Source organism: Manacus candei, unplaced genomic scaffold (genome assembly GCF_025592945.1).
Source record: "Manacus candei isolate 608988 ecotype Guabito, Panama unplaced genomic scaffold, ASM2559294v1 h1tg000049l, whole genome shotgun sequence".
Classification (NCBI taxonomy): domain Eukaryota; kingdom Metazoa; phylum Chordata; class Aves; order Passeriformes; family Pipridae; genus Manacus; species Manacus candei.
In genome coordinates, this window is record NW_026138097.1 from 14,312,076 (window position 1) to 14,333,567 (window position 21,492).

At 40.5% G+C, this 21,492-nt stretch overlaps 1 protein-coding gene across 3 annotated transcripts in view; it reads left to right on the forward strand.

Moving 5' to 3' along the window:
* The first annotated feature begins 4,923 nt into the window (after window positions 1–4,923).
* LOC127476334 (uncharacterized) overlaps window positions 4,924–21,492 on the forward strand; it is a 182,343-nt gene continuing 165,774 nt past the window's right edge. For 2 of the 3 annotated variants that reach the window (XM_051799164.1, XM_051799165.1), the window contains exon 1: window positions 4,947–4,961. The gene's annotated coding sequence lies outside the window, so the exon portion shown is untranslated. Of the gene's footprint in view, window positions 4,962–21,492 lie in introns of all 3 variants that reach the window. The other variant, XM_051799163.1, reaches the window with a different exon arrangement.

Genomic DNA, 21,492 nt, shown 5'->3' on the forward strand with positions numbered 1-21,492 from the left:
CTGATTGCATTTTCTGGAGATGGCTCCATCTCAGCTGGAAGATGGTTTTCTGGTAGACCTCAGGTTTGCAGAGCTGGTACCTGGGCTTCATTTCACTTCCTGTGGATGTTCTGCAAATTGTGTTGTGCAAATAGATCAGGACCTAGGGTTATGAGAGGTAGTAATGAAAAACACTCAGTTTGGTTTTTTTTTCCTAGCTTTTTACTAAAGTGTTTTCTGAATGGTCAGAGGAAATGTAATCAGAAACATTTGTTGTAAATGAATAATATGACTTTGCTTTGATGTATTCATGAGTCCCTTGTTAGCCTTCTGAAAACACAACTGAAAATGAAATGTTTCTTCAATAATAGTGGAATGGGAAAATGTGTTACATCTGAATCCTTATGGACAGGCATAATTATGTGGTTACATGTGTTTGTTCTGAGTTTGTTCTGTGAAATACAGACACACTTGACAGATATCAAACCACTGGTGAACAACGACAGTGATCATGACACTGGAAGCTGTGGACGATCCATGTCATCGTATTGACTCAGAACTGGAACATAGGCTTGAGCTGCTAAGTCTCTGAATATCCATCTTGGTTACATGCCGGTTTTCATGCCAGCTCCTGGCTAAAGTGAGCAAATGTACTTTACTGAGTAAAGACTCAAACTGAGGGGGGCATGGCTGTTGGATGAGATGGATGCACCCAACTCATCTTCTGCTCAAGAGAGACATGATGTGCAATTGTCCTGCCCAGGTACAGGACACAACGGTTGCAGAATAAGTTTGCAAGCATAAAGATGGTGGGCAGGTGGAGGATGTGAGAACAGTTTTAGAGTGATTCCAGGAACTGGTAGAGTGTCCAGAGAAATGGAGCAAACAGATTTTGCTGGCCTTCTTGGTGAGCTGTTCCCCTTGATATGCCAGATCATCTCATCACCACTCCCCCATCTCACTTGGCTCTTAAGTTCCATGAAAATGGACTATTCACTAAAAAGCTTAGAGACTCCTGTTTGTGTATCTTGACCAGTTTTCTGTGCAGTCGTGCGACCCAACATGAAAACCGCCAGGACTTTTTCAAACAGATAAGCTCAACAACACAAGTATTCAGACACTCCTCTTATGGAAATGATGTTTTCAGAGTTAACTGCTTTGAAGTGACTTTGTGCCAGAGTGGTCTAAGCAGCTTTTGATGGGCACTTAAAAAGATTTCTGACCCTGAGAATGGTGAAAATAATTCATTAGCTTCATAATATTATGCCTGATATCAAAGCTATCAAGAAATGATGAAGTACTGCTCTCTGATTATAGAGATGGAATTTTTTACCTGTTATAGGAAAGGAATTGGCCATCTTTTGATTATACATCTGGGTTCAGGGTTCAAGGAACAGAGCAAGCAAACTTTTACTGACTTAAGAATTAAAAGTGGACTTCAGGAAAGAAATCTCTTGGGGAACTTGGCAATGGATTTTTTGTATTTCTGTATGTCTGATATAATGAGGAATCAACTTCTTCCCTCTGGTTTTTTAACCCTTTTAAAAAGAGGACTGTAGTGTTTCAGTGATGAATGTAACTGAGTGCATAAGAAAGAAGAAGCTGATAATGTCAACTTTCAATCACATTGAGTTGAGGAAAGAAGAAATAATGGTGTACCCTCTAGAAGTTATTATGGGTAATTTCCATAAAAGTTAAGTAAATGAAGTCTGAAGCTCAATTAAACAACATCTTTCTGTCTTGTGTGCCCAGGACAATACATTGTTTGCTGTGAATAGACCACCCGAGGGCTGGTCATGTGCTTTGGTAGAAATCATAGTTTTGTCAAACAAAGCAAAAGACATAATTATAGCCTTTTTTTATTAAAAAAACTATTTTAATTATTATTGTGCATTTCCAATTAGAAATGCATTAAGCAGTTGCCATTAGAAGCTTAAAAGTATGAAAACAACAAAAGTCTGGAGAATTTGTGCTGTAAAAAACTCATCCTGATTTGGCTCCAAGTAGCACCAAGAGCAACAGGGATTCCTACCTCCTTCATCTACCCCCCTCTTTTTAGTTTTTCTTTTTTTTGGAAGAGAGGGTGGAGGGAAAGGGAGGTTGGTGGCTTTATTTTTCCTAGACAAGAAAAATCCTGGAAGTCACACAGTCACAGATGTGACCACAGAATAAAAATATTACTTTTGAAGATGTAAATGGTTGCAGTATGAAATATGTCATGCCTAACCATGTGCATTATTGGTGTTATGAGATCTATATTCCTTGGATATATGAAGTCTAGATAGCATAATGTTAAATACCTGTGAAATATAAGAAATAGATGCAGATTGAGAAGGGAGTATATGCTGTTCATAGGGAGTATATGCTGTCTTTAGGGAGTTGATGGAATTCTACACAGTATGGAGTGGGAAAAAAAAAGCCCCTTTGAAAGATCACTTTGTTGCTTCAATAAGCCTAAATATAAAACCCCTTGAAATTTCCTTTTCTATTTATGGTTTACATGCACAGGTATCAATTGTTGTGCTCTGTTTAAAACTTCTGTTTACCTTTCATGTTTGCTACTTTAAGGCCTGGTCTGCTTCTGGTGCTACTTTTCCTGCAAAAGTTTAGTGTGAACTACAGATTAGACCTTGGAGAGTGATCTCTCATCTGTAGTGTTCTGTGATACTCTGATCTTCAGTGCAATTCACTCTTACTGAGGAGTTGCTCTGTGTGCTGTCACGTTGATGCTGCTGCATCCTGTGGTAACCTTCTGCTGTTAGACATCTCTGGAGACTGGAGAAGGAATGTTTTAAATTATACCTTGATTTTCTGGGTCTTCCCAGTACTCCTTGGCTGATGGTCTTGCCAAAATCACCTCTGCTTCACTCTCTTGCATTGCTGGGGCTCACTGTAGGTCCCTGATGGAAAGGGACTTACAAGCACTTTTGCAACTCTGTTGACATCAGGATATACAACCCTTCTTAGTCCAATGACTTAGGCATCCTGTGGTTTGACTGAGATGCTTTTCATATCTTGTTGTCTGTGTGAAATTAAAATTAATCCTGTGTGAACTAGGAGAGACAGCTCTTTGCTTCTGTTGTGATCTTTTAAAGGTAAATCTATTGGCTTCTGCAGCGCACTATAACTGGTGCTCCCTCGAGGAGGAAAATACATAGGAAACTCTATAACTTTGGATGAAAAGATGATCTCAGTGCTTACCAACTATTCAGATTGAGGCATTGGAATGCAATTCTCACTTCTCAGGGGTTATATATGTGACTAAGTCCTGTAATACTGTCTCATTTTGGACTTTCTTGCATTTCGTCTCAAACTGCTTTGCTTTTATATTATTGTAACATCTAAAGTCTCAGGCAGGGTCCAGCAACCCAGAAGGAGAAGGGCAGTACACAGAGCAACAAGCATTTCCTAATCCTAAGCATTTACAGTCCAAGTATTAGAAAAGAGGTGATAGATAAAAAAAAAGACCAAGAAAACACAGAGAAAAAAAATCTCAACAGAGTAGGTATGGTACATCAGTAACTCGATCTGGGACTAGATTTTTAATGTGCATTACAGCAATGCAAGTTTTAGTAATATATTATTACTATTATTGCTTTTTTCCCTATTGTTGTTTTTCTGGATTTTACCTAATGTGTGCTGGGCCATTAAAATCTTCATCTTTAAGATGATGGACTGTATCTTTTTTTTTCTGACCAGTGAAGAAGGACATGAAAACTTAGGGAAATACAGGACTAATCGTTGTCTTTATTTCATTTTCCAAATATTTATCTGGATTGAATAGGACCCTTAAAGTTTGAGTGGATGACTTTATCAAAGTTAATTGTGAGTGGATTGCAGCAGAGAAGAATTGTAAACGAGCTAATTGCAACAGAATATCTTGCACAGTTAAATCCTTCAGGCAAGACCTGCTGCCACGAACACCTTTAACTCCTCCCTTGGATTGGGGAGTGAGGTTTGCAGTGACACAGAGCTGTGACAGACACCTTCAGCTACAAATTTACAAAGGTCAATGGAATATAAAGGCAATCTAGAGCATCTACAGTGTGTGCAGTATTAGCTGGTGCTGGCAGTGGACTGTGGCAGAAAATCAAAGCTGCTTCCCTGGCACACATCTTCCCCAGTTTGGGTACCCAGAGGGAAAGAGCTAGTGGGAATTGAACATCCTTCACTGTGCCTATAAGTTGCTACAAGAAAGCATGTTACAATGGGGGTGTGTTTCAACAGCTAGGTGTATAAATCATAAAATATAACAAGGACTGTGTATAATAGTTGGTGTTTTGTAACCCCAATGACTCACTGTTTCTTTCCTAAGAAGAGAAAGTCATTGGAGCCACCTTCTGTGGCTGCCTGAAAGGCACACCTTTGCAGGTCCCACCTGCTGCTCTTCACTTAGCACTTGATAAAAATCTCTTCTCTTGCTCCTCTCTCCACTAACCATGAGCCAAGAAGCATTCTTCTGTCACTGCTGGTTCCATGTGCCAGGTGGATGGACATTGCAGGAGATTTTCATCATACTGCTTATCAGCTACTTCTACTTCATGACACAAATATCTTCTCACTCTCAAACCCTCTGGGAGAAATTACCTTTAATTAGTTCATTCTGTGTAGGTTATCTAGATACACTCTTTAATAGCAGTGCTATCACATTTATTTCCCAAGTAGCAGTAATTATGATTGAAGAGAAAAATAAAAAAAGGTTTTAGAGCCCATATTTAGACCCATTTTCCCACTCTTTTCGGCATGAGATGGTGGCTTAACACTGTTTTCTTTACCAGATTGTTTGTCAGACTGAGTTCTGGAGAAGAGCATTATGTCCCATGGAGGAGCTGGAGAGGTTTCCAGTGCTGACTGATTTGCTCTGGCACCTGATGTGCGTGCCAGCAGCCATCTCATCAGGGGGATGTGGACGTCACTGTCACCATAGAGACAGCAAGGAGGATTCAGTTTCAAAAGGTGAAGAGAAGCTGGGAATTAAGAAGGTAAGGCTGGGTCTGTCTCTCAACTCATGAAGGATTTTAAAATGATGCCATATTAAAAGGATGCCACAGTAGAGGAATGCTCTACTGCATATTTATACACATATGGAGATATGTGCATCTAAGTATTGCTACATATGCGTATGTTTACATGAACTCTTTTGAATAGACTTGGGTGCAAAAGAATCCAATGAAGGTTTTTAAAATAGCCTGCTAATGTTCTGCTTATGCTCCTCCAATTAATTTTTCTTTTACAGGTGGCATAAAAAAATACTTGAGCTCTGTTTATATTTTATTTTAAGAAGCCATAAAATACTTGCTACCTCAAGATTTTCTGTATTGTACAGAGGCTGAGCGAGCTATGATGTGTTATAAACTAATGTTCACTTCTGTTACCTTTTTGTGATCTTCTGTTGTGCTCTAGCAATGCCAAGGATGTAAAGCAGTGGTGAGTGTTGAAAGGCATGGCAGAAATCAGCCATGAGTCATTGTTTAATCACATGGGACTTTTAAAGCCTGGGTCTATATTGGTCCAGGACAGCTTGCAGACCACTCTCTGCCCACTCTTATATCAGATAAAATCACGCCTCCTGAGGGCTTACCCCATTACTTGCAGATGGGGTAATATACTCAGTAATGCATGGACTAGTTTTAAGCTTCAGTTTGCATGCTTGTAATCCCCAGCAGGGTGCTGACCCTAAAAGGATGTTTCTCGTACCTTAGAAGCAAAAGATAACTTCACAGATATGGCTCTGAGGGGAGTGGTGACAAGGAGAGTGGTTCATCCAGCAGAGCAACAGATGAACTGCTGAGTAATGCCATATAAGCATTACTGCAGAAAGGGTGGTAGAAAGCTTATAGGGACTGATAAAAGACCTTGTCTGCACTGCCGTGCAGTGCTGGATGCCACTGGAGAGGATGGGGCTGGGTGCATGTTTCTGATCTTGGGCCAGGGATGATCAAAAGAGCCCTTGAGCTCCTCTTGTCTCTGCCCAGCCCACCACAGCTCCAGCAGGAAATAGCCACAGCACAGCAGATTTTTTAACCATGATACACTTGACTTGACAGCTGAAGGAAGTCTGGCGTGGGAGCCAAATCTATTGGCTTTGTGTCAGCTCTGGGGTATCTTTCCTGTTTTGGGAATTCCCCAATGGGGAGGTACCACTGCTGTTTGGATCAGAGCTCAGATCTCAGCCCCTGGGGCTGTCCACTCTGGGAGATGGTTTTGGCAAGGATAAGTAATTTTTGCTATTTTTAAGTCTCTTTGATTTTATAAATAGCTAAGTGACAAGTAAAATTTTTGTATTCACCCTATGGCTGAATTTTCTGCAGGGATGTTTGCATGTGTGCGTAATACCATCTGTATTTATTATTCCTATTGTTGTCGTCACTCACACGTTTTATGCAAACAGAACAAAAGGCAGCTCCCTTTGCAGTCAGCTTATGGTCCAGCTGCTGTGCAAAGGCAGTGGAGGGCACAGAGAGCGCCTGGGGGGCACAAGGAATCCTTGAGATAACATTGCTTGGGTTTCTCTTGTCAGACCTCTACAAACCATGATAATACACGTAGGCTTCATGTTAATAAGAGGCAGCTAGGGTGTATGTGAAGAACTGAACTGTCTATTTACATGCAGCTGGGGCTTGCATTTTTGGGGGTACCACTGTTGTGACTGGCTGGCTGGTAACTGTAGATGGCTGGCTGGTAACAAACTACATTTTTAACCGATTTTTTCTGATGACTGCTGCAGAATCCTGTCTACTCAGATTTTAGTAATTCACCTTGACTTCTGTTTTAGGAGCCTTCTGACCAAATTGATCTTTGGTATCAATATGAAAATCTGTGCTGGTGAACCTTCAGGTTTGACTCACTTTCTGGGATCGGCTTATATCTCAGTTATGGTGCACTCTCATCATTAATCGTTCGATCATGCCTTTTAGGAGAATAAAAATTGTGATTATGTTAGATTCAGAATTCATCCAGTTCAGTTCCCTGTCTCCCATGGTGGTGGTCTCCAGCTGTTTCGAAGAAAAGAAAAAGAAATTCTGTGTTAGGCAGGAAGTAGATAATCTGTTATTCTCTCTAAGCTCTAATAGAAACTTTGCTTTCTTCAACAGAGAAACCATTTTCCAAGAACCTGATTACCAATTAAGATTATTACAAAGCCAGATGTTAAGAGAGGAGTTGGATACCAGTATTATCTAGGGGATCTTATCCAAAAGGTTTTACTGATGTTGAAGCCACTTCTGAGTGACAGCAGAAGGAGAAGGACTGGACATAAAGATAGGCATGACATCCAGCCTAGAGCCCTGAGTTTGGCATATTCGATCAGTTGCTCCTTGACTAGAGGGGCTAATTAGACACTCCTCTGCTTGCTCATCCCCTACAATCTGCTCTTGCCATAGCACGTATATCCTTTATCTGCTGGCAGGAGAATTGAAAACAATACCTATTCTAGTAAGCACTACCTTTTTTCCCCTGCTCTTGTAAGTGGTGTGGGTAATATAATTCCTCTGCTATATATAATACCCCTCCTATAATGCTTCTCACTTGACAGCATGTGTGGTCAAGACCTTCATCTGGAAATTATATAGTAACAACATATTTTTTCTTGCTTCCTACAGCAGAAATATTTATATGCACCAGGTTTATATCGTAGTCTTACCAGATAGTACAAGAAGTAAAGCAACCGCAGCTATCCTGTTTGTGGTATTATTCTGCAATATTTTCACTTCTTCATAAGATTTCCTGAGGTTTTCTTTGGCTCAGGCTGTTATGACTGGCTACAGTTGTGTTTTTGCTTTGAGGATAAGGGAGTTCTTGTCTGCCATCATGCCATTGGGTTTGTTGGCATATAGTTAATTTACCAATTTGTGTTGAAAAGGTAAGCCAAAGATAATGCGATAGTGATGCTGGGCATGATTTCAGAATATAGAAATGTTTACTCACTGTCAGCATCTAAGGTGATCATAGTGATTATTGCCCCAAATTAGATATCACTTCCTTTCTACACACTTCCATATGACAGGTTATACGCTTGGGTTTTTCCAATTGCCTCTGAGTTCAATTCTTCAAAGATACTTAAGATACTTACAAGACTGTTTATTTTCAGCTATGCTCATTCTATAGGAGGATGAAAGAGACAAAATAACTGTTCTGAGTGCTTGGTGTTATCGTGAGGGTATGCAATCTCTTTTTACATGAATCAGTGGACTTTGGGGCATTTTCCAAGTGTGTCTAAACCCCCCTGTCTGTTGGTCTTTCTCTCAGATTGGGCCCCAGCCAGCCAGAATAAATTTGCAGGCAATCTAGCCAGGATTTTTCCATGTGATAAAGGGAAAATGATGAAGAACTCTAAGCTCTGAACAGATGACTCAGTGTCTCTGGTGCTGAGTTAGACCTATCACTGTATCCATTGCAGAGGCACGCAGTCCACACCCAATTTCATCCTCTACCCACACACAAATGTGTCATCTATCTGTGCATGACTGAAGTGCTCATATCAGACACATTTACCTGCCAAAATTGTGGGAACAGTCCTAAAAGATTATCTGCTCCCAGCTCTTCAAATATTTCTCTCCTCTCCAATCATTCTGTCCCCTCTTTGAAGTTGTTTCATCATCTGGGGGGTCCACTCGTGCACGTAGATGCATATGGGAAAATTGTATTTGAAAAGCCATTTGTGAGTCATGTCAGTCTAAGGAAAACTAGTGCAAGGGACCCAATAAGCTAAAACAATATAGGGAATAGAAATGGATCATCTTGCTTATTTTAGATATAAATATTTTCTCTTAATGCCAAGTATTCCATGAAAAGATTAGTTTGGATTAGTGTAATTGATAAAGGAATATGCTCTTTGTTTCCAGGAATAGCAGAGGATTAAAATGTGGATGTATCTGTCATCCATATGCAAGTCATGCTAGAATAAGTACAATTTTATGAAACTTAGTGCTATGAAATTCATTCATGTTCACCACACTGTGTAAGAGAGGCTGTGATATCATCCAACTAATATGAAAAAATTACTTTCTAAACTAAAGATATGTGGACAGGTATATCTTATGGTTTTATATTAAACTTACAAATATATAAGAGATGTAACTGTCCATGGCCTCTCAAGACTTTAGCATATGCTTGTGTGTATCTCTGAGATTAGGAACTCTAAGCAGGGTTCTCTCTTTTTTTTTTTTTTTTTTAAGTATAAGGCCCCCAAGCCATCTTTCAGAGCACAGGACATCCAGAGTTTCCTTAGGCAAAATATAATGAGCTTTTGTCTCAAAGCAAAGTGGAACCTGAGGCATGGTTCATGACAAGGTGGTTTCTAAGCTACCCTTGCTAGAAGAGAAAGAGGAGATGTGACCTCCTATCTGGGAAGAGTTGTTCTAGCTGTTGCTCACAGACCAATTGCTTTCTAATGCTAAACAACCTGGAGATGGAGGAAAGGGAGACTTCTTCTGTGGAACCATGAAAATAGGGGAATAGAAATGGAGGGAAAATCAGTTTCCCTATTCTCCTTTACCCCTCAGAGGACTAGGGGATCAATGTCTTCTGAGGAAGGGATACATAGGGGCATTGTATAGGACCAAGATTTAGAGCAGGTATTAAATTTCTCTTGGTTCACGTTCCTTTATCTGTCAGTCCCACGAATTCCCAAAGTAAATTGAAACCAGAAGATTTCGGAGTCCTACTTCTGAACCGAGTCATGGCTGATTCACATCCTGCCTTACCTGACATTGCACAAATGATCAAGAGAAAACAGCATGATGTGACTGCTCTGTGGTAATTTAAATGAGAAGGATGGTTGCTGGCATGCATTTCTCAACATGTGGTACAGCAATATACTTTTTTTTTCAAAACTACCAGCAACAGCCATTGCAGAACAAAGAAGGCACAGGCATTAATCTGGGATAATGATGGACAAGAGGTAGAAGGAGGATCTGAGAAGATTTGAGTCTTCTAACGTGTGACAATTTTTACTGGAAAACCAGGAGCACAGGTTTGACTAGTTCCCAAATGAGTCAATTTTTTGGCTAGTATTTGAGAAACAACTTACAGTATTAATGGCAGTAATACAAAGGAAAGAGAAAGATCTTTATCCTTCATTTTCACTTTGGCTTTACTTAACTTTTATATATAAAAATATTTAAATATAACTCTGTAAATACACTCTGTGTTGTTAGTCTCTTAGTTGAAATACAATGGCATAGGACCAGGAACAAGTAGGAGCAAAGCATTTATTCTGCAAGTGACAAGTGGCATTGCTCAAGGGTTGGTGTTGGGACCAGCACTGTTAAATATTTTTATTGGTCCCATGGATAATGGGATTGAGGGCACTCTCAGCAAGTTTGCCAATGGCACCAAACTCTGTAGTGTGGTTGACATGCTGGAAGGAAGGGATGCCATCCAGAGCGACCTTGACTTGAAAATCTTGAGAGATGGCCCTGTGCAAACCTCATGAAGTTTGACAAGGCTGAGTACCAGGTCCTGCAACTGCATCAGGACACTCCCAAGCACAAATATGGGCTGGGTGGAAAATGCATCGAGAGCAGCCCTAAGGAGAAGGACTTAGAGGTGTTGTTGGCAAGAAGCTCAAACATGACTGAACAATGTGTCTTCACAGCCCGGAAGACCAACAGCATCCTGGGCTACATCAGAAGAAGCGTGACCAGCTGGTCAAGGGAGGGGATTCTGCCCCTCTACTCAGCTCTCATGACGCCAACCTGGCTACTGTGTCCAATTCTGGGCCCCCCAGTATAAGAAGGGACCTTTTGGAGTGAGTCCAGATGAGGGCCATGAAGATGATCAGAGGGCTGGAGCACCTCTCCTATGAAGACAGGCTGAGAGCATTGGAGTTGTTCATCCTGGAGAAGAGAGGGCTCTGGGGAGACCTTAGAGCAGCCTTCTAGTTCCCGAAGAGGCCCACAGGAGAGCTGGAAGGCACTTTTTACAAAGGGTTGTGGCGATAGGAGAAGAGGAAATGGCTTTAAACTGAAAGAAGGTGGATTTAGATTAGATATCAGAAATAAATTCTTTGCTGACATTGAGGTGAGGCACTGGAACAGGTTTCCCAGAGCGGTTGTGGATGCTCCATCACTGAGAGTGTTCAAGGCCAGGTTGGACAGGGCTTTGAGCAACCTGATCTAACGGAAGGTGTCCCTGCCCATGGCAGTGGGGATGGAACTAGATAATCTTTAAGGTCCCTTCCAACCCAAAACATTCTATAATTTTTTGAAATGCAAACAGAGGTTTAACTCAACATGGTGTTATGGGATAATCATTACTAGCAGCCTGTGATGTTTGGGGTTTGAAGTACACTCTTGAATTGTACAATTGCTGGGAGGAAATGCATTAAAAAAAAAAAAGTCAAAAAGTTTTCCCCACAAATCAGAGACTTATCGTCTATGAGTATGGAATGATGTAGCTCTACTGAAAAATGTGGGTAACAGCCTATGGAGGCTGAAGACCTGGCACAAGATCCCTCTCAACCTCCACTTGTTTTCCTCCTGTCACCTACAACTTCTTCATGTAAGAACATGAAAATTTACTGCTGATACAAAGCCCTATCTGATTGGGTTTCATATGGCCTCCCTTTTTATATCCATGATCGTGCAACATGTTTCACACCCACACATGATTTCTCAATTTCCTTCACTGCCCCTTTCAAATATCCTTGTGTTATATAAAGCAGCTGCTTGTGTTTAGTAACTTTCTGCACCTGTATAGATGTTGGTCTAGGACACTGCAGTAGATTTTCCTCACTTGGGCATGCTGAGATACAAACTGTGCCCCTGGGCTCAGTGCTGGAAAGTATTCAGTGTATTCAGTATATGCAGTAGTATGATTTGCAGATGGTGTGAAGGAAGCTGCTCTCGAGGCATCTTGTCAGCGTCAAGACTGAACATTCATGGTCCAACCTGAAGCAAATTCTTTGACACCCTGGTATGAAACCAGCTTGTCCCTGTTGCCTGTGTGCCAAAGGAAGCTGTTTCTTAGTGGATGAATAGGGTATGAAGTATAGACTTCACACTGAGACTCATGTAATTACCTTGCATGTTTCAGGAGAACGGGGACTGCGTGTTCCTGGTCAGCTTGCACCCAGATGGGAGCTTATATGTTGAGATTTTTTTGAAGGATACCAGATAGGCTCTCTCTTCATTGTAACTACAGAAAAGGTTTTATATTGCTGAAACTCTTTAGGTTACTTCCCTTCTCACCTCAAATTTAATTTCTAAAAATGCCTTTCCCTCAGCACAGGAAACCAATGACTCCAGCAGTTGGGCTCAGGTGCAAGGATGGTGCTGTGAGGGACAACTCAGATCCTGTGCCGAGCCCATTATGCTGGGGCAGAGCTTTCCTTTTCTTTCCTGCACCTTTTCCCTGCACTGTCAGAGCAGATTGTCCTCCAGGGAATGGCTTTAGTGCAAGGATGCATTCCCAGTGGCTATTTCAAAATCTAGTCTCTGATTCAGGCATGACAGACTCTAAGGGTTTGAAACAAGTCCCCCAGTCTGGATAGCTTGACCCAGACTTTCCCAGTTTGTATACTCCTGCTGTCCACCAATCTTATCAGTTAAGCTTGGGGACATGTCCAAGATTACACAGTGAACCTGAATCAAAGGCAAGAAGTGAATTTGGTCCAAGTAGAATATCTCAGTTCCTGAAATGTACCACTTTCCTGTGATTTTTCTCCCTGGGGAAGGGAGAGGAGGAAAAAAAAACATTAGTGCTTTTAGCACACTGAATGTTGGCATATGCTTTGTTGTGGGATACATGGGGTGGTGAATCTGGGTCCATCTTTTTGTTAAGGTGAACCCATCTTTGAACTCTTTATTAAAGACTACAAAGTGGTTATAACTCTCGTAAGATGACAAAACAAATACCTGCTGTTTTGCTGATGGGATGACCAAGAAGACTTGTTTCTGAGCTGTCCTGTTGTTTTTCTGTACCGCTGTTATTGTAAATGTCTGATGGAAAAAAAGGAGTCAATACACTGAAGTGTCATTGTTAGCATCATAAAACCATGACCTTAAAGACTTGACATACTTTCCTTCCATGCAAAAATATGGACTTCAGAATGTCTAGCCAAATACCATAGATAGGTCTGGTTTGTTGGCATTTAGGGCAGGATTAAGTTCTAGGAAGTTTATAGTGTGCTACTGAGGGCCAGTACTAGTATGATATTTATTACTGTCTCAGAGAAGTTGTCTTGATTCAGTACAAGGGAAATAAATAAGCTCTCAAAGTTAAAGGCAAGCTTTAATGCCTAGATTTTCCTTATGTGCTGGTTTTGGCTGGGGTAGAGTCAATTTTCTTCACAGTGGCTAGTATAGGGCTATGGTTTGGATTTGTGCTGAACACAGTGATGATAATATAGAGATGATTTTGTTATTGCTGAGAGGTGTTTGCATAGAGCCAAGGCTTTTTCTGCTTTTTGTACTGCCATGTTGGCGCGGAGACTGAGGATGCATGGGAAGTTGGGAGGAGACACAGCCAGGACAGCTGACCCCAGCAGACCAAAGGGATATTCCATACCGTAGGATATCATGCTCAGTATGTGAAGTTGGGGGGAAGAAGGAGGCTGGAGGGGATGTTTGGAGTGATGGTATTTGTCTTCCCAAGTAACCATCATGTGTGATGGGCCTTGCTCTCCTGGAGTTGGCTGAACAGCTTTTTGCCCATGGGAAGCAGCGAACTCCTTTTTGCTTTGCTTGTGTGTGCAGCTTTTGCTTTGCCTATTAAACTGTCTTTATCTCAACCCATTGGTTTTCTGGCTTTTACCCTTCCAATTCTCTCCCTGATCCTACTGGTGGGGAAGTGAGTGAGCAGCTGTGTGGGGCTTGGCTGCTGACTGGGGTTAAACATGACACCTTATTATTCACAAAAACTGACAATCATAAGCTGTTCATCTGATACAGTTATGTGGCTGAAGGAATTGTGTATGGCCAGGCAGTTAGAGGATGGGCTCCATGTTAAATTCAGCCCATAGTTCTGCAGTCATGCTATTGCAGAAGACTTTTGGGATCTCACAGAGTCCTGCTGGATTTTGGAGTGGCTTGCCCACACACAGCTTACTGCAGCATAAACTCCTCTAATCATCTTTGTTTTGTTTTCTGTGGTCTCGATTAACTGAAACACCCAATAACCAGTTGGAAGAATGGATGTGAAAGATCCATCAGCTTCACTCATTCAACAGATGAAGATATTTCCTAATCCAGCTCCCCATTGCTCTGGAAGCATCTACAAAACCTTTTGAAAGACAAGATTTTACGTTCTTAATTCAGACATTAGAAAAAGGGGTAAGGAGGGAAGGGAAGGGGAAAAAAAAGGGAAAAAAGGAAAAAAAATAAGGAAATTTTTTAGGCATCCTTTATTAATCTCAAGAAAGAACAGTGGAGATGCCTTGCTTTTTCAACTTAAAGATTACCTTCACCGAAGTGTAAAGTGTTAAAAGTAACTATCCAAAGGCTCAAACTTAACCTATGAGCATATCAATAACTTCAAAATCAAATGTCATTCCTTTGTGATTCATGAGTCAAAAATAAAAAAGAATTAATCCGCCCATTCTGAGACAAAGAGCCTCTTGTAATACAATTTCCAATTGCGACATGCTAAGTCTTGACTAGGAAGAGCACATCAGTGAGCCAGGGCCTGAAAGAGGCATTTTAAGCACTATATTTTGCATTTTAGTACTACCACCTTTCTGTGAGGTCTCAATTACAGAGGAAAACCATGGGTTTTGGTCAAATGGAATGAAATGGAAGATCTACTCAAGGTTTCTTCCAAGTTCTGATTTGATGAGGTGTGGTGGCATTGTGCATAATCATCTACTTGCATGCAGATCACAACTGTGTTAACCCTTTCAACAATCTTCTGAAGTTTGAACCTACAACAGTATAACCTTATACAAATTGTCATTTAGTTCTGGTGTTAACAGTTTAGGAGGTGAATTGACTTTAAAGGGACGGAAGTAAACCAGAGATGTTTATTTTAATATTTTCAACTATCATGAGAAAAACCCACAAGAAAGTGTCACCTAAAATAAACATGCTATATAAGTAATGCTTGTTAATCATTGTCCAACCTATCCTCTGTGTTAGTATTGGTACTTCACAAAGGTCACTTCTGCAATTTCTACCAGCTTCCATGGATTTCCTGAGGTTTCTAGTTGTCCCTACTTTTTGAATGGGACTTGTGTAGTATTGACGGCATACTCTAAAGTTTTTCAGACCTAACATTAGTCTTCTCATTGATTCCAGTGGACTCCATACATCATTTGACTTCTGCACAGCATCATATAGTCTGTGCTGGAACCATCTGCATTGACAAAATCAGTCTGATCTAAAAAGTTGCTACTTATTAACAGCTGGATGTTAATACTGTTCCACTAAGCAATCTGTGACCCCCATTGTGGTATGTATTAAACCAGGCCAGCACGGGTTTCACTTGAAGCAAAAGCAGTAGCAAATGGCCACTGGTAAGAATTTTTCATCTGTCAATTATAATTTTTTTGATTCTGTTAAATAGCTAATCCCCAGTCAGTAAATGAACAGGAATGAATTAGGGTGACAAGAAAGCGTATATGATCTCATGTTATAGCAGCACCCTATTTAACTTTGTCTTAAGTCTGCTGTTAACATTTGCATGAGCGAGACCTCTGCTATTTAGGGTAGAAAAAAATCATGCTGAAATTTCTGGTGGAAAAGAGCTTAGTATTTGAGCTATCTTATGTACATTTCAGTGCTTTTAGTTTTTAGAGTGTGACTGATCAACAAGTAAGCATCTGAAACTGCTTTCACCTACAGCAAATAAATATCTGAAGCTGCTTTCATCTTCAGCAAATGAGAAACAGTTCTCTCAAGTCAGGGAAATTATACCAACCTGAAATCACTGAAGAGATATTATACTGAACTCCTTACGTCCTTAATTTGATATTTGAGGAAGGGAGTGAGGGAGGGAGGAAGGAAGGATGAGGGATCAGAAAAAATGAAGTGCAATCATGTCTTTTAGTTCTGTAGAAATTTTCACACATTCTCTCACTACAAATGTTCTCAGTTGGAAGTGAGTTTATGTATTCTTCTGTTGCATTCAGTAAAGTAATTAATGTGAAAATAAAATGTATTTTTCAGGATTGAGACATAAATTACAGATCTCCTTCTCATTTAATGTCTTCCACTTAATATGTAATATGTTTTTAAATTCTCATAATTGTCCAACCCAAACCCTAACTAGGCAATCAATGAACCTGTAGACTGTAGTGTCTTAAATGAGTAAATTACATGCTTTGAATCCTTTTCTGAAGTAGTGAAAAATGCAATATTAATAGCTATTTTTCGATAGGGTGTGACCCAAACTAGCAAAAACCAAGAAATCCAAATGTCACTCATTCTCCTAACAAAGCAAGTGATGGTCTGAATACAGTTTCTGCTGGTTCAGTGTACCTACTTCTCAAGTGAAACTAGCTCTTCCAAGATGAGCTATCGAAATGTAAGTACATCACTAAAACCTTAAAAAACTTTTGATTACCCTGTGTGGAAAGGAAAATTCATCGCTTTTTAACTTTCAGACTGTCCCAGCCCAAAACTGAACAAACTTACTGTAGGACAGCAAGTTGTACCCCAGTGGGTGAGAAAAAAACAGGCTTCCCTGTTCTCCAAGGCAGCAAACAGGTGAGAAGACACATTATGTGTGGACGTCCTCTCTGGAGACAGGCTGGACTGCTGCACTGGTAGTATGTCTCCTTTCTGGTTCTAAATCCTCAAGTCTTTGCTGCATGATGCCTCAGTGAAGTTTTTTGTTGTTGGTTCATTTGTTTGTTTTTTCTTTTTAATTAGCTATACCTATTGCAATAGGGAATTGCTGGTACACTCTGTTCTAGGTCTCACACTGTTATTCAGTGCAGTTTTTCGCTTTGTTCTGCTGATGGAGGAACATAAATATTTTTCTTAGTTTATGGGACTGACAGTGAAATTTAATGTCATTATGGGGGTCTAGTTTCAGCACATACTTTCTATAATGGGAAAGCTCACTTAAGGATAATCTTTTTCCTTGATGAAGTTTGTTGTGCCCTGGTTGTGGTGGCACAGCTACGTGCAGGACCAATGAAGTGGTTCAAGGTAAATAATAAAAAAGGAAAGTGTTTTGGGACAGGTATTTTTAACCTGGCTTAGATCTACAGTAATATCAGCCCAATGAGATGGCAGTGAAGCTGCATCCCAGGGACAGGAACGAATGGTTGGAGAGAAGAAGGGGGCAAAGGGCAGAAACTTATTAAGCTGCTGTGTCACCAAGGAGAACCTGTCAAGGGATTGCTGCTGACTCTTCTTCTGTATCAGAGAAAGTCATGAAGAGAGTGTCTCAGTTTTACAGCTACTTCTAACCAAGCATTGGTTAGAAACCAGCTGTGGGCCTCTTGGACATACTGTTTATCCCAAAATGCAGGAATTTGGAAGAAGTCATGTTTGACTATTCTTTACTTGCTCAAGGTCCTGAGGTAGCTGTTTTTTAGATGTTGTAAATGAAACATTGCTAGCATTTATTTCAAAGGGAGATTTGGTCCAAGAATTGAAATCTTGGAGTCAGAATTCCAATTGCTAAAACATGCCAAGCATGCTATTATTGACTGAAAACTAATGGAAACCACTACAGACTTCAGACTGGGTGTGTCTGAGTCTTATCAGCTAACTAGATCTTAAAAACCAAGCTGCAACTCTGCTTATTAGTAAAAATATGTCCTTATAGAACTGCCATTTCTAATTAGCAGTATGTGGTATGCAAACAGCGCTGTTAAGTCCATATCTATTTTGTGTCACTTTCTCAGTTATAAATACTATTACCTCAGTTTCCCTTTATTTGTACTTGGTGGTTATGTCTTGTACCTGACAGAGGAATGCACTCACTGGGTTGGATATATTGATGTACATCTATAGTCAATGTTAGCTGGCACACTGAGTGATATAAGGAGGCGTAATGTATGAACAAGTAGCCTATGTTGTTTCGTGCTGACACGTATATGACACTAATCCAGAAACTCATGCCAGAGGCAAGCGAAACCACTAGAGGTATTCCTTCTGGGACTGCTCATATGGTATGATTTCTGTCTCTTTGACTGAAAGAAAACTCTACTGGTCAGTAGCACTATTGATATCTGAAGTGGTATGTATGTAACAAGTATATCTTTTACAAGATGCATTTTCTTGTATTTTCCAGTATATCCTTGCTTATATTCTTGCTTAATTCAGAGAGGAGATCCTTTAACATTACACTTTTATAAATATATTTGAAATTTCGATGTGTGACTAATAAACAACAAAACTGAATTTTTCCTAGTGCAGATCACCTGAGCTATTTGCAGGGAAACTTTCTCAGAAAACTATGCTCCAGTAATTGTAGGCAGATTCCACAAAGGGATTCCCTAATTTCTGATTGTTTTACTTTTCTTTGTAGTAGTAGTAGAAACCAGAAAACGAATGGTAGAAGTTCATGAGGAAGTGTTAAAATCTATAGCTAGTAAAAAGTGAAGTCACAAAATTAACTATTTGCTCCCTGAAAATAAATTAGGGAGGAAACTTTAAAACACTTTTAAGAAGAAGTTGGGGCTGTTGTCACAAATATTTACTGATGGTATTTTCTACTTAGATTTTTTTATTTACCTTTGCAAATGATGTCTCCATAGATACTACAATGTTGTTTTTTGCACAAGCAAAACCATTCACTGGTTTTGTCTCTAAAGCGCATATATATATATATATTAGGATTTCATGTACAGCTCAGTACCTCCATGCAACATTCTGCTGTAATGTGAAGGCCATGTTATTTAAGAATTACAAGTCACAAAACTTTCTGTAACGAAAAAAACCTTTTTTATTTACTGGTTAAGAACTGGAATGTGGTTGGGAAGGGAGAAGCAAGGACAGTGACAGTGCTGAGGTTCCTGGTATCATGATGTTGCATCCAGAGGGGTCTGTAGAAATTCACCATGGCTACTAGAGTCACGGGGGTAATGAGGAACATTCTTGTGCCTGTTTTGCAAGAGGAAAACTGGAGGAAAAAGAGATTTAGGCTTGACGATGACCATGAGGAGCATGATTTTCTTGCTGTGCTCAGTTTCCCAATCCTGCTGCCTGCTACCATCTTGATCTGAGCTGTTTCCAAGCTTTGCAGTGAGCATCTGTGCAAAAAAAAAAAAAAAAAAAGAAAATAAAAAAAAAGCCTGGCAAGAAAGAGTGGGAGTTTGTCATCCTTTCTGGAAAGCCTTTTGTCCAGGCTGGGGCTGGTTTCACTCCTCTCCCAGTACTGTCAGATGATGATCACTAAAAATTTCAATACTCTCAAACATGAGCCCTGTGACTTCATCAGGAGACGATTATCCATAAGCAGCTCTGAAGCTAGACTCTGAAGTGTGTGGTGCTTTCCATTTGTTGGGAAATGGGAATATTGGAATGGTGGCACAGAAACTAAAATTTGGTATTTGCAACTTCCACAGGAATTGCCAGCATGACGTGATGTACTGGTTTTGACTGAGATTAAATTTCGTTATAGTAACTTTTATGGGGCTATATTTTGGGTTTGTGATAGGAGTGTTGATAACTGGGATGTTTTATCTATTGCTGAGCCATGCTTACAGAGTGTCAAGACCTTCTCTGCTTCTCACACCACCCCATCAGTGAGTGGGCTGGGGCTATGCAAGAGGTTAGGAGGGGAAAGAGTTGGAACAGCTGACCCCAGCTGACCAAAGGAATATTCTGTAACATATGGTGTCATGTCCAGCAATAAAACTGAAGTGAGGGGTGTGGGTGAAAGCCACTTGGGGACTGGCTGGACATCAATCAGTTGGTGGTGAGCAATTGTTTTCTTTTGCATCACTTTTTTCTTGTGGTTTCATTCCTCTCCCTCTCCTTCCCCACCTCCCCCCCGCCCCCGCTTTTATTTTTTTGTTCCTTCTTTAAAAAAATAAATTGTGGCAGCCCAGGATGTCAACTGTATCTTGAGCTGCATCAAAAGAGGCATGACCAGCAGGTCATTGGAAGTGATTCTACCCCTCTATTCTGCTCTCATAAGACCCCACCTGGAGTGCTGCATCCAGCTCTGGAAACCTAAGCACAGGAAGGACATTGGCCTGTTGGATCAAGTCCAGAGGTGGGTCACCAAGATGATTAGAGCAATGGAGCACCTCTCTTATGAGGAAAGGCTGAGAGAATTGAGTTTGTTCAGCCTGGAAAAGAGAAGGCTTCAAGGTGTTCCATCTGCAACTTTCCAGTACCTGAAGGGACTGTAGAAGAAAGATGGAGAGAGACTATTTACAAGAGCATGTAGTGACAGGACAAATGGGAATGGCTTCAAACTGGAGTGGGTTTAGATTAGATATTAAAAAGAAATTCTTTACTGTGAGGGTGGTGAGATGCTGAAACAGGTTGCACAAAGAAGCTGTGGATCCCCCATCCCTGCAAGTGTTCAAGGCCAGGTTGGATGGGGCTCTGAGCAACCTAGTCTAGGAAAAGCGTCCCTGTCCATGGCAGGGGGATTGAAACTAGAGGATCTTTAAAGATCCTTCCAACCCAAAACATTTTATGATTCCAAACTGTCTGTATCTGAGTTTTTGCACTTTTACCCTCCTGATTCTCTCCCCTATTCCATTGGAAGAGAGAGTGAGTGAGCAGGCGAGTGATGCTTAGCTGCCTACTGAAGTTTATCAATAGAAAAATCATGTATCTATCTATTTTTTCAGGCACACAGAAAAAAGCTAGGAACATCACAACCTATCAAGTAATTGAATGTGATCTTAATTTTGAGTGTGTTAATGATCTTTATAAAGACATATTTGCAGTAAGCTTCTTACTTTTTAAATTTAAAAAATAAAAAAAGGGAAAGTATAGAATGGATCTGAGGTTACTTTGAAGGACCTGCTCCCAAAATTGATGATGAAAGAAGGATAAGCACAGTGCTTGTGGCTTCAAAGGTCAGTCCTGCTGAATTTAAGTGACTGATGGATTCTCTGCACTGGAGGTGCAATTTTCCCCTGAAGAAATACTTCTTAAAGACCATTGCTGGCTACCTGGTATTTATGAGAGAGTCCAAAGGGAATTACAAATAGGTTGTTAGGGTTATCATTTACTCAGTGGTTTCTGCTGATATTGTAGCACAGAGATCCCACAACACTGCTTCTTATCATGTGATAAATTGTGTACCAGGTGAAGGTGAGAAAGGAGCGAAGACAGCCACCATGATGACAGACTGTTGCTTTGCTGCTCCTGCTATGAACCTGGTATTTCTCTGCCAGCAATCACCAACACCTTAACTGAGCCTGGCATTGCTTTCCTTGGCCAGCGATAATGTGCCTGTGCATTTGGGTGTACTTTAAGGAGACGCTGGGTACATGGTTACAAACAGGACAGTTTTTCCGCTCTGCATACCAGCATGGTGAAAACAGTATATTTTACAGCTACATTCGCAAGACCCTTGTTGTATACTGGCTTTTCATGCAGTCCAAGTCATTTCTAGTAGTTGATACAGCATAAAATATCCACTACTGTGAGAAAG